The sequence below is a fragment of the Nerophis lumbriciformis genome, linkage group LG04 (assembly GCF_033978685.3).
Source record: "Nerophis lumbriciformis linkage group LG04, RoL_Nlum_v2.1, whole genome shotgun sequence".
NCBI classification, from domain to species: domain Eukaryota; kingdom Metazoa; phylum Chordata; class Actinopteri; order Syngnathiformes; family Syngnathidae; genus Nerophis; species Nerophis lumbriciformis.
The window spans coordinates 2420260-2438621 of NC_084551.2; the positions used below are offsets into that span (position 1 = coordinate 2420260).

Sequence of the window (18362 nt, forward strand, 5' to 3'; positions counted from 1 at the left end):
GCAATTCGCGTAGTTTTCACCCTTTTTTTTTTCCATTAATGAAAAACCGTATTTTTTATCACTGCAACCGTAACCCGGAATAGGTTGATGAAAACCGTACTAATTACGGGAAAACCGGAGTAGTTGGCAGGTATGCAGTCAAATGGGAAAAGTTTAAAAAAAAAAAAAAAGGTTTTTAAGCCGGCATTTAAAGTCAGTGTGAAAGGGGCTTTCGACACCATCCTGATGTTCATGTTAGCTTGGCTGTGAGATCACGATCTTTGAAACACACACACACACACTGTATATGCTTAAATAGCCCAGAGCAAAGGAAGCGCAGGAAAGCAAATATGCTGCCAAAGACGTCAGGAAAAATAACAACACGCTGCAGACAAAAGAAATGATTGGGAGCGCTTGATTCACGTCTCACCCTCACACACACTCTCTCTCTCTCTCTCACACACACACACACACACACACACACACACATGATTCCCGGGCGCGGCACCGCTGCTGCCCATTGCTCCCCTCACCTCCCAGGGGGTGAACAAGGGGATGGGTCAAATGCAGAGGACACATTTCACCACACCTAGTGTGTGTGTGACAATCATTGGTACTTTTAACTTAACACACACACACACACACACACACTAGGGATGTCCCGATCCGATATTTGGATCGGATCGGCTGCCGATATTTGCCAAAAATTGCGTATCGGCAAGGCATGGGAAAATGCCGATCCAGATCCAGTTTTAAAAAAAAACTCCGGTTCGTGTTTTCCAACGCACCTATTTAAATAATACATTTGTCATGTCTGTGTGATCATGTTTTGTTTTAGTAATGTTCGGTTTAAATTTTGGACTTTTTGTGCACTTTTGTTTTGTTTTGTCACCATAGCAACCATTAGTTTCACCTGTCACGTCACGCACCTGTTCCACGTTTGGACTCATTGTGCACTCTTGTCACCATAGCAACCATTATTTTTCACCTGTCACGTCACGCACCTGTTTCACGTTTTGAGTCACGCACCTGCTTTCACTAATCATGTCCATAGTATTTAAGTTCATTCATTTTCTGTTGTTCGTCCTGACGACATCACCACATTTATGCTCCTGCACACTCTCCACACCCTGATGACCCTTGCTACTCTTTTTTTCATGCCGGTTCCATGCCAAGTAAGTTTTTGTTTGTTAAGCCACAGTTAGTGTTTTGTTTAATTGTTCATAGTTTCTGCCAATGTGCAAGTTTTGTGTTTAAAGTCTAGTTTTATTCTCCGCCACTGTGCGCGCTTTTTGTTTATTCCTTTTTTTGATAGTTTAAAATAAATCATGTACCCACCTTCAAGCCTTGACCAGTCCAGTTCATTTGCACCACGGGAGAACAAACCAAGCCAAAGTCCAAGTCCTGACAACATTCCACTTTTCTGCTGCTCCGTAATTTCCGTTCCGCATTTTCCAGCACACCTTCAACACATCCACAATTCTCACGCAGTTGCTTTTAGCTGCTGGCATTACACGACAGGCTCTTCTCACTAGTGATGGGTCCGGCAACACCGATGCATCGGCGCATGCGTCGAGCTCATAGAGCAAAACCCTGTGTCGGTGCGCCTACCGCTTTTAGAAAGTCACGTGACCGATCATGAGCTGTTTTGGTCACGTGACCGATACGCGAACTGTGTCGCACTGACGCCTCCTCTGTGCCCTGTGAGCGGCTCTTTTCTACAGCCGGAGAAATAATAACTAAGAAAAATCGTCTAAAATGTAATACGTCGGAAAATTTTTTTATTTTTTTTTAAATAAAAATGTGTAAAAAAATAAAATTAAAAAAATTCCCAGTCCACAATCATCCACAACACGTACTCTTAGATTTCCGTGTTATGATACATGTTCACATTATTTATTGACTGTATCTAAAAGAGATAAAAATATATTTTTATTTAAATGAAGATATGAAATAATCCTAAATGAAATACAATGACTTGGTTTATATTATTGTATATACCGTATTTTCCGCACTATTAGCCGCACCTAAAAACCACAAATTTACTCAAAAGCTGACAGTGCGGCTTTTAACCCGGTGCGCTTTATATATGGATTAATATTAAGATTCATTTTCATAAAGTTTCGATCTCACAACTTCGGTAAACAGCCGCCATCTTTTTTCCCGGTAGAACAGGAAGCGCTTCTTCTACGCAAGCAACCGCCAATGTAAGCACCCGCCCCCATAGAACAGGAAGCGCTTCTTCTTCTACTGTAAGCAACCACCCGCCCGCGTAGAAGAAGAAAAAGCGCGCGGATATCACCGTACGTTTCATTTCCTTTGTGTGTTTACATCTGTAAAGACCACAAAATGGCTCCTACTAAGCGTCAGGGATCCGGTTCATGAAAAGACGCAATCTCTCCATCCACACACGGATTACTATTTCACAGCAACTGATATTCCTGTGAAACGCACTGTGGATACAACGGGAGCACGTACGGTGAATATTCGCACCACAGGGAATGAGAAGTCATCCTTCACTGTGGTTCTAGCTTGCCATGCTAATGGCCAGAAACTTCCACCCATGGTGATATTCAAAAGGAAGACCTTGCCAAAAGAGACCTTTCCAGCCGGCGTCATCATAAAAGCTAACTCGAAGGGATGGATGATGAAAAGATGAGCGAGTGGTTAAGGTAAGTTTAAGTTTACGCGAAGAGGCCGGGTGGCTTTTTTCACGCAGCTCTGTCCATGTTGATATACGTATGTTTGTGATTGCACATTTGCGTACATTTTGGGAGTGAACAGAGTTGTTAGAACGCTGGTTTTTAATATATTATTAAAGTTTGACTGACCTATCTGACTGTTTTTTTGACATTCCTTTAGCGCAGTTAGATGCGGCTTACAACACGGGGCGGCTTATAGGTGGACAAAGTTTTGAAATATGCCGTTCATTGAAGGCGCGGCTTTTAACCCAGGGCGCCTTATGGTGCGGAAAATACGGTACTAGGGCAGGGGTCACCAACGCGGTGCCCGCGGTCACCAGGTAGCCCGTAAGGACCAGATCAGTCGCCCGCTGGCCTGTTCTAAAAATAGCTCAAAGAGCAGCACTTACCAGTGAGCTGCCTCTATTTTTTAAATTGTATTTATTTACTAGCAAGCTGGTCTCGCTTTGCTCGACATTTGTAATTCTAAAAGAGACAAAACTCAAATAGAATTTGAAAATCCAAGAAAATATTTTAAAGACTTGGTCTTCACTTGGAATAAGCGGTAGAAAATGGATGGATGGATGGGTCTTCACTTGTTTAAATAAATTCATTTATTTTCTACTTTGCTTCTTATTACTTTTAGAAATACAATTTTAGAGAAAAAATACAACCTTAAAAATGATTTTAGGATTTTTAAACAAATATACCTTTTTACCTTTTAAATTTCTTCCTCTTCTTTCCTGACAATTTAAATCAATGTTCAAGTAATTTTTTTATTTTTTTTTATTGTAAAGAATAATAAATATTTTAGCTTGTGGTTTTTCGACGAAGAATATTTGTGAAATATTTCTTCAAACTTACTATGATTAAAATTCAAAAAAATTATTCTGGCAAATCTAGAAAATCTGTAGAATCAAATTTGAATCTTATTTCAAAGTATTTTGAATTTCTTTTAAAATTTTTGTTCTGGAAAATCTAGAAAAAATACTGATTTGTCTTTGTTAGAAATATAGCTTGGTCCAATTTGTTAAATATTCTAACAAAGTGCAGATTGGATTTTAACCAATTTAAAACATATCATCAAAATTCTAAAATGTATCTTAATCAGGAAAAATTACTAATGATGTTCCATAAATTATTTTTTTTATTTTTTCAAAAAGATTCAAATTAGCTAGTTTTTCTCTTCTTTTTGTCGGTTGAATTTTGAATTTTAAAGAGTCGAAATTGAAGATAAACTATGTTTTAAAATTGTATTTTAATTTTTTTCGTGTTTTCTCCTCTTTTAAACCGTTCAATTAAGTGTTTTTTTTCATCCTTTATTCTCTACAAAAAACCTTCCGTAAAAGGAAAAAAAAAATGTACGACGGAATGACAGACAGAAATACCCATTTTTTTTATATATATACATTTATTTATTTAGCTATTCTTGTTTAAATCACACTTACGTGTAACTTACAAATGACAATATATTTATTTATTTAAGTGTGTATCAAACTGGTAGCCCTTCGCATTAATCAGTACCCAAGAAGTAGTTTTTGGTTTCAAAAAGGTTGGTGACCCCTGTACTAGGGCATCAAATCAGTGTCAGTTGAGTCGGTCCATAGGTTGCCTGTAGGGATTTTTAATGTCCAGCAGATGTCAGTATTTAGTGACACAGTATCGACACAGTATCAATACAGTTTTGCAATGTGTCGAAACGCTTCATGACGCCTCATCAACCCATCACTACTTCTCACTCTTTCCTGTGTCTCCCTCTCACAGACAGCGAGCGCACCTTCTTACACACGTCACATACTGTCAAGACATACGTCACATACTGTCACGTCATACGTCACATACGTATACGCCCTCTCCCAGCAGAGAGCGAGGTAGCGGCGTGGCTAACGTTAGCTGTGATGCTAGCGCAGCCGCTAAGGTGCGCGCCTGCTCAAGCGTCCTCTGCGCACGGCAAATCTATGCCACGCACAAAATCAAATAAAAAAATAAGCGCATAACAATTTTCGACACACGGACACGACAGAGACAACAGTTTTCGTCATCATTGTTCAAATATTGTGACGTCTGTCGAGACGCTTATCTTCATTCGGTGCCACACGTCCACACCATCAAAATGGCAAAAATGTCCACATCAACCAACTTTAGATTTATTCTCATATCAAACTCTTTTGGCTGTCTTTTTGACACTTACATCAGGCGCCCCCCTCCACACCCTGGATTATAAATAATGTAAATAATTCAATGTGATTATCTTGTGTGATGACTGTATTATGATGATAGTATATATCTGATAGTATATATCTGTATCATGAATCAATTTAAGTGGACCCCGACTTAAACAAGTTGAAAAACTTATTCGGGTGTTACCATTTAGTGGTCAATTGTACGGAATATGTACTTCACTGTGCGACCTACTAATAAAAGTCTCAATCAATCAATCAAAACACATAGAATCATCATACTGCTGTGATTATATGCATCAAGTGTTCATTCAAGGCTAAGGCAAAATATCGAGATATATATCGTGTATCGCAATATGGCCTTAAAATATTGCAATATTAAAAAAAGGCCATATCGCCCAGCCCTAGTTTCAATGATGCCATTTCTGTTTGTCATGTATAATTTTGTCTATTTTGTGTTTATCCTTGAATAAACAGGTCAGTTTCTTGTCACCAACCATTGTGTATTATTCAAACTCCCCTAATTCAGCTGGCTAGTTGTTATCAAGAGTACCGTATTTTCCGCACTATTAGCCGCACCTAAAAACCACAAATTTACTCAAAAGCTGACAGTGCGGCTTTTAACCCGGTGCGCTTTATATATGGATTAATATTAAGATTCATTTTCATAAAGTTTCGGTCTCGCAACTACGGTAAACAGCCGCCATCTTTTTTCCCCGTAGAAGAGGAAGTGCTTCTTCTTCTACGCAAGCAACCGCCAAGGTAAGCACCCGCCCCCATAGAACAGGAAGCGCTTCTTTTTCTACTGTAAGCAACCACCCGCCCGCGTAGAGGAAGAAAAAGCGCGCGGATATTACCGTACGTTTCATTTCCTTTGTGTGTTTACATCTGTAAAGACCACAAAATGGCTCCTACTAAGCGACAGGGATCCGGTTCATGAAAAGACGCAATCTCTCCATCCGCACACGGATTACTATTTCACAGCAACTGCCTAAAGACTTTCAAGAAAAGCTGGCTACTTTCCGTGCATATTGTAAAAACAAGATAGCTGAAAAAAAGATCCGGCCAGAGAACATTATCAACATGGACGAGGTTCCACTGACTTTTGATATTCCTGTGAACCGCACTGTTGATACAACGGGAGCACGTACGGTGAATATTCGCACCACAGGGAATGAGAAGTCATCCTTCACTGTGGTTCTAGCCTGCCATGCTAATGGCCAGAAACTTCCACCCATGGTGATATTCAAAAGGAAGACCTTGCCAAAAGAGACCTTTCCAGCCGGCGTCATCATAAAAGCTAACTCGAAGGGATGGATGAAGAAAAGATGAGCGAGTGGTTAAGGTAAGTTTACGCGAAGAGGCCGGGTGGCTTTTTTCACGCAGCTCCGTCCATGTTGATATACGACTCTATGCGCGCCCACATCACAGATGGTGTCAAAAAACAAGTGAAGCACACAAATACAACACTCGCCGTCATTCCGGGTGGATTAACCAAAGAACTCCAGCCGCTAGATATTGGTGTCAACAGGGCATTCAAATCACGACTGCGAACGGCGTGGGAACAATGGATGACCGAAGGCGAACACACCTTCACTAAGACAGGCAGACAGCGCCGGACGACATACGCCAACATCTGCCAGTGGATTGTAAATGCCTGGGCAGATATTTCGGTCACAACTGTGGTCCGAGCTTTCCGGAAGGCAGGATTCACAGAACTGCTGGACAACAGTGACACTGACTCCGATGACTTCGACGAGACGGAACCGGCCATTTTGGATCCCACATTTGCCCAACTTTTCACTTCGGACACCGAAGACGAAGAATTCGAGGGATTTACGAATGAAGAATAACTTCAGAAAGTGAGCGTTATGTTTATTTTGTGTGTTGTGACATTAACGTTCGAGCAACATTATGTTGCTATTGCTCTGCACTATTTTGAATTTTACTATGTTTGTGATTGCACATTTGCGTACATTTTGGGACAGAGTTGTTAGAACGCTGGTTTTTAATATATTATTAAAGTTTGACTGACCTATCTGACTGTTTTTTTGACATTCCCTTTAGCGCAGCGTAGGCGCGGCTTATAGTCCGGGGCGGCTTATAGGTGGACAAAGTTTTGAAATATGCCATTCATTGAAGGTGCGGCTAATAACCCGGGGCGGCTTATAGTGCGGAAAATACGGTACTAAAACCCTTTTCAACATGATTCTGACAACTAAGTAGGCTAAATAACTTTCAACTTTAATACATGCTCGGATAGGCCAGTATCGGTCAGTATCGGTATCGGTCAGTATCGGTATCGGATCGGAAGTGCAAAAACAATATCGGTATCGGATCGGAAGTGCAAAAACCTGGATCGGGACATCCCTAACACACACACACACTAAAACAAGACAGAAGACGAGAAGTAAATAGGTTGGACTTACAGAAGGAGTCAGGAACAGTCGGGAGCGCTCCGAGCTTCAGCCAAGGTCTGAAGGCTTCATGGCGTTACGGGAGGTGTGGGGGGTGGCACTGAAGAAACCTCTGCTGTTTATCGTCTGACGGAAACAAAAATAATCCCTTTCCTTTTTGTGTCCTCCTTTTCTTGTTCTCCCGAAAAGCAATCACCTTGCCGGCTGAGAGACATAAACGAGAAAACGTGGTGTTGATGCAGACGAAAAAGAGGATTCTCAGGAGTGCAAAAAGCAGGCCAGGGCAACAAAACAGGATTCTTGTGCCTCGACCTCCTCTCTCTGCCTTCCACGTTTGTCCCTTTCCGCTCTCTCTCCTTCCCTCAGATGTCGCTGGGAATGACAATGAGTCGCATGCTGTCTGCCGCTCCTGGCTCCGAGCCCTGACGCGTGGAAAAAGACTTGTCTGTCCGCCTGTGGGTTTACTCAGTCATATTTCCTGCAGGCCCAAAAGAGACAGTCCAGGCAGGCGGCGATGGTGGGGGAGTTTAAAACCTGAGTACCTGCAGACAATCCCTCCCCGGCCCACTGCACTCCAATACAGCACCGATGGGCTTTTTAAAAAGGCTTTTAAACAACCCTTGTTAATTCTCTCTCTCTCTCTTACTCGACTACCTGTTGGCTCGTTATCTCTTCTGGACAGTCTTATTCCTCAATCTCTGCTTAAAAAAAAAATTGTAATAGTGGGAGAAAATTGTTCCTTATAAAAATGTGCTCTCCTTCTCCTGCCCTGACAAGCAAATCAGGACAAAGTCTTGTTTTTCCCCGGAGAGGAGGTTTTCAATTACTCCTCGCCTGGAAAGGGTGCGCCCAACGAACGTTGCAATCTCAACAGGATATCCGGGGGATGGTTCCGGACGTGTCTGAAAGTGCCATCCCGTCGCTGGGGCATCGCGGCGGCCTATTTTGTTTCTGATGGGCCCGCAGACGAGCTGAATTATCTGCTCTGCGGGTTGGATGGCGGCGAATGGACTCCTACCCAGGCCTGGTTCAGTTTGTCCAAAGCAGCCTGACCGGTGCGCTTGTAAAGAAGGGTTGTTACCGGTTAGCCGTCCGCCGAAGACGTCACATCTAGGAGATGGAGAAAGAATGTATGAAAGGTTAGCATGCTGACATTTGTGTCACTCCGCTTCACCACACGTGTCACTCTGCTCGTCGTCACACTCCTGCCTGTCTGCTCTGTCCTTGTCACTCCCACCCTCGTAAACACCGTACTCACTCTGCAGTTTTCTCAATTTTAACTTCTCCTTTTGACCCCGTCACATCCTCCTCCAATTCTCTGAGGGTTCTACATTCGCACCTGATAATTACACTTTCTATTATTCCTCAAATAGCTGTCTATCATTCTCCAAGCGTGTTCTCGACAAGCGATGGTGCAGAATAGGGCTGCAGCTAACGATTATTTTTCTATCGATTAATCTATAGATTATTTTTTTTTCGATTAATCGGTTAATCTATAGATTATTTTTTTCGATTAATCTATAGATTATTTTTCCTTTTACCGATTTTTTTTTTTTATTTAAAATGAAGAGGAAAAAATAAATGTAGGCCAGTTTTTTCAAAAGGCATGGCTTTTATTTACAAAAAAAAAAAGTATGGCCACTCAGTCAACATTGACAACAACATGACAAAATATTCTGTAACAATGTAAACATTTAAAACTTTTAACATTTAACAAAATTAAAAGTAGCTTATTTGCTTTTTAATGTGCAAATATAAAAGTAAACATCCAGTGCAAATCTTAATATTCTGGAATAGTATAAGCATTTCAAAAGTAAAAGTATTGCTTATTTTGCTTTAAAATGTGCAAAAATAAAGATAAACATCCAATACAAAAAAGTGCAAAACGGAAATATTCTGTAACAAGTGTAAACATTTCAACAAAAGTAAAAGTATTGCTTATTTGCTAAAATGTGCAAAAATAAAGCTAAACATCCAATACAAAAAAGTGTACAGTGTAAACATTTCAACAAAAGTAAAAGTATTGCTTATTTTGCTTAATAACACAACAATGATAGTATGATTAAAGTGAAAGTTAATTGTTGGTTTGTACATAGTATATGTAACTGTTAATGTTGTAAAAGGTATTTGCACAACTAATTAACGTTAGCGTTTGTGACACGTCTTGTGCCGTGGGGTTCTTTCAGGACCGACAGACTGAACGCCAGACGGCTTTGCCAGGTTTACAATCTTTTAATTTTACACAAAGTCTTTTCTCTTCCAACTGCGCGGATCGCGCACCTGGGCACGATTGCGGCGTCGCTCCCGGCGCGCCCCGCCTCGCCGCTCGCTCGCCGCCGCCGCCTCTCCACAGCGTTAAAGAGGAGCGCGTCTTTGTAAACACTGAACAGGCACGCCAAACGCGCCTCTCAGAGCGAAACGGTGCTTTAGTTTATGAATTTACAACGCAGATACAAATGACACATTCATGTTTTTGTGTAATGATGACAACGTATACGCACGCGGACGATTGACTTGTTGATGGTGATGGCAAGAACGCTGTCAGGGGTTTTCTTTTCAAATGTTCGTTCATAGCCGTTGTGCTGCTATGATAGGCCATTTCCGCTCGACACAGTGTGCATACAACAACATTATTAGGCCGTTTATTGAAATACTCCCACACTTTTGACGACTTTTGGCGTGCTTTTTTCCCCTCGCTCGCATCGTCTGCTTTGCGCTCCGCCATGACAGTAAAGTAGAGTGACGTAAATATGCGACGCGCCGACGCACAAAAACGGCGTCGACGTATTTACGTAACCGATGACGTCGACTACGTCGACGCGTCGTTTCAGCCTTAGTGCAGAATGAGACCTCTCACACGTTTCAGTCACCATTTTATGTTTTGTTAGCTGGCATAACTGAGGTACCACTAGTGTTCAAATTTGGCATAATAACAAATTCATTTGTCATTTTTGTGGAAACTATTCCCCGACTAGGGATTGATTGATTGACACTTTTATTAGTAGATTGCACAGTTCAGTACATATTCCGTACAATTGACCACTAAATGGTAACACCCCAGTGTTTCCCACACATTCATTTATTTGTGGCGGCCCGCCACGAAAGAATTACGTCCGCCACAAATGGATTTTTCGGCTTTTGACTCGCTCGACCGCTCATAAAAGCAATGGGACTCTGTCTGTGAATGTACCTTGTAGTTACAACTCCGGTGCAGTAGGTGGCGGTAGCCTACTATGCATTGTAACTCCGCCAATAGCACTTAATTCACCTGGTGGGCCAGAAGAAGAAGAAGAAGAAGAAGGCGGAGTAAAAGAACAGACCGACCGGATCAAAATACGAGGGCAACCCAACATTTTGGGTTGCCGACCCCTGGATTAGCATGAGCGTTTTTACATGCCGATTTAAACCCCTTTCGAATTTGATAATGAAACTACAACTAAGATGCACGTTATTTAGACAGCTATAGTGTGTAACATGTACACCACTTACGATATAAACACTTTGTACGGCTCAAAAAAGACAAAACTGGCACAATCAGCTTCATGGCAAAAACTAATTCCTATGGAGGCAACACACTGTTGCCCAGAGCCGTGCATTGCTGGGTTGCATATGACGTCATGTCCGCTCCGGTGTGATCCACTTGATGGTCAACAAGATTGAGTCCAGCGTTAAATCCAGTGAGAATCCTTACTAAATGAAGTTTGAACTGAAAATGCCGCTCTGCTGTGCTGTTCCAAGCAGTCAAGTTGAGAGATGGGAAAGAGCTTCTAATAAGAGTCCCGACAGAAGTGGTTCATAAAAAGTCAGGAATAAAGTCAGGGAAATTACGAAAGTGCATCGAGGGAAATGGCTCTGAAAAATATCACTTTCATCATCTTGTGGAATTTAGTTGGATCATGCTCGTGTCTGCAGAGATAACTTAGTCGAAGATTTGCTTCATCATTTCACTTTCTGTGATGCAATCGAGTTTATTCTCTACTATATTAGTAGTGTTTGAGAGCAGAACTAAACGTAAAGAAATTACAATAGATCGCATTAGTTTGTGTTCTTTTGTGTGTGCTATGCCTAAATATAACGACAAAGACCGGGTTGTTGCAATGTTGATTAATAAAACAAAGCTGTTTTTGTTTTTTCTTTCAAACTGTCATTGCTCAAAACATAATATTGAATCAAAATCAATGTTATTATGAATTATTGACCTATCCAAGGTTCCGATTACTTCACATCAAATATTCCACTAAGAAAAATATTTTTGGTGGAAGATTTTGCAAATTTAAAATAAATTACCCAAAAATGTATATTTTGTTATTTTCTTACTGTACCGAAAATGAACCGAACCGTGACCTCTAAACCGAGGTACGTACTGAACCGAAATTTTTGTGTACCGTTACACCCCTACTTAATAGTATCACATAAACTATCAGTGATTCTCAAACTGTGGATTAGACTTAGACAAACTTTATTGAACCATCCATCCATCTTCTTTCGCTTATCCGAGGTCGGGTCGCGGGGGCAGCAGCCTAAGCAGGGAAGCCCAGACTTCCCTCTCCCCAGCCACTTCGTCCAGCTCTTCCTGTGGGACCCCGAGGCGTTCCCAGGCCAGCCGGAAGACATAGTCTTCCCAACGTGTCCTGGGTCTTCCCCGCGGCCTCCTACCGGTCGGACGTGCCCTAAACACCTCCCTAGGGAGGCGTTCGGGTGGCATCCTGACCAGATGCCCGAACCACCTCATCTGGCTCCTCTCGATGTGGAGGAGCAGCGGCTTTACTTTGAGCTCCCCCCGAATGACAGAGCTTCTCACCCTATCTCTAAGGGAGAGCCCCGCCACCCGGCGGAGGAAACTCATTTCGGCCGCTTGTACCCGTGATCTTGTCCTTTCGGTCATAACCCAAAGCTCATGACCATAGGTGAGGATGGGAACATAGATCGACCGGTAAATTGAGAGCTTTGCCTTCCGGCTCAGCTCCTTCTTCACCACAACGGATCGATACAGCGTCCGCATTACTGAAGACGCCGCACCGATCCGCCTGTCGATCTCACGATCCACTCTTCCCTCACTCGTGAACAAGACTCCGAGGTACTTGAACTCCTCCACTTGGGGCAAGATCTCCTCCCCAACCCGGAGATGGCACTCCACCCTTTTCCGGGCGAGAACCATGGACTTGGACTTGGAGGTGCTGATTCTCATCCCAGTCGCTTCACACTCGGCTGCGAACCGATCCAGTGAGAGCTGAAGATCCTGGCCAGATGAAGCCATCAGGACCACATCATCTGCAAAAAGCAGAGACCTAATCCTGCAGCCACCAAACCAGATCCCCTCAACGCCTTGACTGCGCCTACAAATTCTGTCCATAAAAGTTATGAACAGAATCGGTGACAAAGGGCAGCCTTGGCGGAGTCCAACCCTCACTGGAAAAGTGTCCGACTTACTGCCGGCAATGCGGACCAAGCTCTGGCACTGATCATACAGGGAGCGGACTGCCACAATCAGACAGTCCGATACCCCATACTCCCTGAGCACTCCCCACAGGACTTCCCGAGGGACACGGTCAAATGCCTTCTCCAAGTCCACAAAACACATGTAGACTGGTTGGGCAAACTCCCATGCACCCTCAAGGACCCTGCCGAGAGTATAGAGCTGGTCCACAGTTCCACGACCAGGACGAAAACCACACTGTTCCTCCTGAATCCGAGGTTCGACTATCCGCCGTAGCCTCCTCTCCAGTACACCTGAATAGACCTTACCGGGAAGGCTGAGGAGTGTGATCCCACGATAGTTAGAACACACCCTCCGGTTCCCCTTCTTAAAGAGAGGAACCACCACCCCGGTCTGCCAATCCAGAGGTACCGCCCCCGATGTCCACGCGATGCTGCAGAGTCTTGTCAACCAAGACAGCCCCACAGCATCCAGAGCCTTAAGGAACTCCGGGCGGATCTCATCTACAGTACCTACTTTATTGAACCACAAAGGAAATTGTTCCACACAGTAGCTCAGTTACAAAGGATGGAAAGGATAAGGATGGAAAGGATAATGCACACAAGGGCACAAAAAGAGGTTGAAAGCTAAAAGGTATAAAGTAGACTAAAAATGTACTATTGTAGCAATAAATCACAAGTGTCTTAAAGGGCTGCGCACGCCACAAAGCCAAATAATTGCTTGATTAAAGTATAGTGGGGTTTTTTTCCTGTTTTCAATTCTATATTTGTCTATATCCAAACACAGTGTCACTGATCAAACTGTGTATAATGTTACAGTGGCCAAAAATATTAAATATACTTGGTAAATAAAACCTATGCCTTGTTTTTGATGAATATTTAGGCCTACTACGCCACAAATGTTGGTCATAATAGTGGTACTTGGAGAGCTAAGTTTTTTCTGGGGTAGTACATTTTTGACAACCACCAAACTAGACCCCTCGTAGGCTCAACAGCATACAGAATCCTGAGTCCGATAAATATTGTTGGAAAGCAAATCATGGAAATCTAGCGAAACAATGAAACAAAATATGAACTTCACACCATTAAAACAACTGCGGACATGAAATGTAGATGAATATTTCTACCATGAACTGCAAATACTAATCTTTTTCTTTTTCTCATTAGCGTCACGATCACAGCAGCACGACACTCGTTATGTCAATCAAATACGTTACTTAGCGATGCACCAATAAGTCCAACATTGCCTTTTTACGGATTATTGCCTAATTTGTGAGCCGCTCAGATGTTAAGACATGATGTGCCTCCAATCTTGTCATCGCTAAATCCTTATAAGTGTCAGGGAAGTTAGGTCAAGGCAAGCAGTGACGTCTATTTCGGTGATGATTAATAGTTTTAATATTTTGTAAATTATTTTTCTTAAGAGTGGAAGACTCCACTCCATTTAAAATATTTTTTCATGACACCTTATATATTTGCCTCTAAACCTTTCAAAAAATGCCCAAAATGTGCACTGATGCAGGTAAATAAACAGTAGCCTATGGGACTCTAGACTACCACCTGAAACCTTAAACTTTAATATGATCCAATCATGCCATTTATATTACTATATACTGTATTGCAAAACTATTTTGTGAGATAAAAACAAATAGTTAAATATCTGCTCGTCACCTTTATTCATGATTTTAAAGCAAGTTATACATAAAAAAATCTTATAATCAAATGAATATGAATTTTGATTAATCATAGGTTATTACCCACATGCATACTGTAAATACATTTTTTTCAAAGCAGCCCTCTGAAAGCAGCCATTACTGCGATGTGGCGCTCAATGAAAATTAGTTTAGTACCCCCTGGTGTTCTTTCCTGACGAAATACACCAAAACAATAAGTTTAAATATACAGTACATGCCAAAAGTTGGGACACACCTTCTCCTCATTCAATGAGTTTTCTTTATTTTCATGACTATTTACATGGTAGATTGTCACTGAAGGCATCAAAACTATGAATGAACACATGTTGAGTTTAGGGCTGCAGCTAACGATTATTTTTCTATCGATTAATCTATAGATTATTTTTTTTGATTAATCGGTTAATCTATAGATTATTTTTTCGATTAATCTATAGATTATTTTTCCTTTTACCGATTTTTTTTTTTATTTAAAATGAAGAGGAAAAAATAAATGTAGGCCAGTTTTTTCAAAAGGCATGGCTTTTATTTACAAAAAAAAAAGTATGGCCACTCAGTCAACATTGACAACAACATGACAAAATGTTCTGTAACAATGTAAACATTTAAAACTTTTAACATTTAACAAAATTAAAAGTAGCTTATTTGCTTTTTAATGTGCAAATATAAAAGTAAACATCCAGTGCAAATCTTAATATTCTGGAATAGTATAAGCATTTAAAAAGTAAAAGTATTGCTTATTTTGCTTTAAAATGTGCAAAAATAAAGATAAACATCCAATACAAAAAAAGTGCAAAACGGAAATATTCTGTAACAAGTGTAAACATTTCAACAAAAGTAAAAGTATTGCTTATTTGCTAAAATGTGCAAAAATAAAGCTAAACATCCAATACAAAAAAGTGTACAGTGTAAACATTTCAACAAAAGTAAAAGTATTACTTATTTTGCTTAATTACACAACAATGATAGTATGATTAAAGTGAAAGTTAATTGTTGGTTTGTACATAGTATATGTAACTGTTAATGTTGTAAAAGGTATTTGCACAACTAATTAACGTTAGCGTTTGTGACACGTCTTGTGCCGTGGGGTTCTTTCAGGACCGACAGACTGAACGCCAGACGGCTTTGCCAGGTTTACAATCTTTTAATTTTACACAAAGTCTTTTCTCCCCTGTCTCTTGCGGCGTCGCTCCCGGCGCGCCCCGCCTCGCCGCTCGCTCGCCGCCGCCGCCTCTCCACAGCGTTAAAGAGGAGCGCGTCTTTGTAAACACTGAACAGGCACGCCAAACGCGCCTCTCAGAGCAAACGGTGCTTTAGTTTATGAATTTACAACGCAGATGCAAATGACACATTCATGTTTTTGTGTAATAATGACAACGTATACGCACGCGGACGATTGACTTGTTGATGGTGATGTCAAGAACGCTGTCGGGGGTTTTCTTTTCAAATGTTCGTTCATAGCCGTTGTGCTGCTATGATAGGCCATTTCCGCTCGACACAGTGTGCATACAACATTATTAGGCCGTTTATTGAAATACTACGACACTTTTGGCGTGCTTTTTTCCCCTCGCTCGCATCGTCTGCTTTGCGCTCCGCCATGACAGTAGTGTGACGTAAATATGCGACGCGCCGACGCACAAAAACGGCGTCGACGTATTTACGTAACCGATGACGTCGACTACGTCGACGCGTCGTTTCAGCCTTAGTTGAGTTATGTACTTAGCAAAAATAGGCGAAATAACTGATAACATGTTTTATATTCTAGTTTCTTCAAAATAGCCACCCTTTGCTCTGATTACTTTTTCGCACACTCTTGGCATTCTCTCGATGAGCTTCAAGAGGTAGTCACCTGGAATGGTTTACACTTCACAAGTGTCATAGTTTTGATGCCTTCAGTGACAATCTACAATGTAAATAGTCATGAGAATAAAGAAAACGCAATGAAATGAGAAGGTGTATCCAAACGTTTGGCCTGTACTGTAGTTCTAAATATACTGTGGCCCATAAACTTACAATAAAACATGCTTTTATTTTGTCAAAGTAAAAATTTGGGACAATTTTGCGCCGCTACATCCATGCAGTGTTTAGTGACCAGCGGCTCGCTAAAACGCTCCCGCTGGTGCAACGTGCGTTATTTTAAAAAAAGAACGACCAAAAAAATATTTATTATGTGTGGCAAGAGTAGTTAAATCCAATAATGAAATTTTGAATACAGTATTCAAATGAAGCGAAAGCTGCCAACACCAGTGACCCAGAGAAGCAGTAGAAGTTTTGTGGTAAGACACCAAATGAAACAGTAAGCTAAAAACAATAACACACTTTATTTTAAATGAACACAATACTTGACACTATGGGCCTATAGCAGGCGTGTTAAACTCGTTTTCATTGAGGGTCACATCGCAGTTATGGTTGCCCTCAGAGGGCCGCTTTTAACAGTGAATAATATACACTATGAACATAAATGTGTATATATAAAACATGTGTATAATTGTCTTTTAAGTACGCTGTACAAAACAGAATTTTTCAATTGTACCATATAAAACTGTCAACTCAGTTGCCACAATTTTACCGTAATATTTGCAGTTAGTTTTTTTTGTAATTTTACAGCATATAAAATAAAAAAAATACATGGAATTAAATGAAATGTAATGGAAAAACAGTACCACTATTTTTTTACGTAAAAATTCATGCAAGTTTTTTATTTTTTTAAATCTACGGTTATTCTGTTTCAGTGTATTATTACTCTATATTGAAAGTGGATTTTACTGTAAAAAAAAATGTTTACAGTAAATTTTTTACATGAACAGTTCGTTGATTACATGCTTTGATATTTAACTATTTATCTTTATTTGAACATTAACATTGTTTTGAAATGTATATAATATTGTTTTATTATTAGAGATGATTAAAGTGTAAATATATGTAATTGTTTATTTTTGTAATACATAAAAAGCGACAGACATAAAAAATACTTATAAAACCATCACTGTAAACATTATCATTTAAAGGGAAGAATGTAATAGAAAATATCAATACAAAGTGTCAAGACAGAATAAACTCTCAACAGAGATACAGTCTATAGGTCCCTGGGATATATAGATATCTAATGTATTCATACATTGTTTATGTAGTATATACCAGAGGTGGGACCAAGTCATTGTTTTGCAAGTCACAAGTAAGTCTCAAGTCTTTGCCCTCAAGTCCGAGTCAAGTCCCGAGTCAAGACAGGCAAGCCCCGAGTCAAGTCCAAAGTCAAGACTGGAAAGTCTCAAGTCAAGTCCTAAGTCCTGCATTTTGAGTTTCGAGTCCTTTCAAGTCCTTTTAACCACAGACAATCTCCCGAAATTCAGGCGGAGCTGGAGGCCACGCCCCCTCCAGCTCCACGCGGACCTGAGTCCGCTTTCCCACAATATAAAGAACGTCTACAGTAAAGCAGTCCGTCTGCCGTAAACAGCAATGTTGTGACACTCTTAAACAGGGCAATACTGCCATCTAGTGCATTTGATGAAAGCACTTTTGTGCGTGCCACACAGCAATGCATCATCAGAGAGGGTGTTCGGCATGGTTAGAAAAATAGTGACAGAGAATAGAACAAGGATGGACAATTCAACCCTTAACTCAACAATGAGTAGATGAGTGTTATGTGTCTGTATATGTGTAAATAAATGAACACTGAAATTCAAGTATTTCTTTTATTTATATATATATATATATATATATATATATATATATATATATATATATATATATATATATATATATATATACATATATATATATATATATATATATATATATATATATATATATATATATGTATGTGTGGGAAAGAAAATCACAAGACTATTTCATCTCTACAGGCCTGTTTCATGAGGGGGGGTACCCTCAATCATCAGGAGATTTTAATGGGAGCATTCGCATACCATGGTTTGTATAGGGCACAGAGTGGGTGGGTACAGGCTGGTGTAGGGGCGTGGT

The 18362-nt window shown here is 40.7% G+C and overlaps 1 protein-coding gene across 4 annotated transcripts in view; it reads right to left on the minus strand.

Annotated features, from left to right (window-relative positions):
• Nucleotides 1-18362, minus strand: part of grik5 (glutamate receptor, ionotropic, kainate 5) — a 617387-nt gene that overhangs the window by 585866 nt on the left and 13159 nt on the right. For all 4 annotated transcript variants that reach the window (XM_061947301.1, XM_061947318.1, XM_061947309.1 and 1 more), the window contains exon 3: nt 7270-8367. The gene's annotated coding sequence lies outside the window, so the exon portion shown is untranslated. The remainder of the gene's footprint in view (nt 1-7269; nt 8368-18362) is intronic.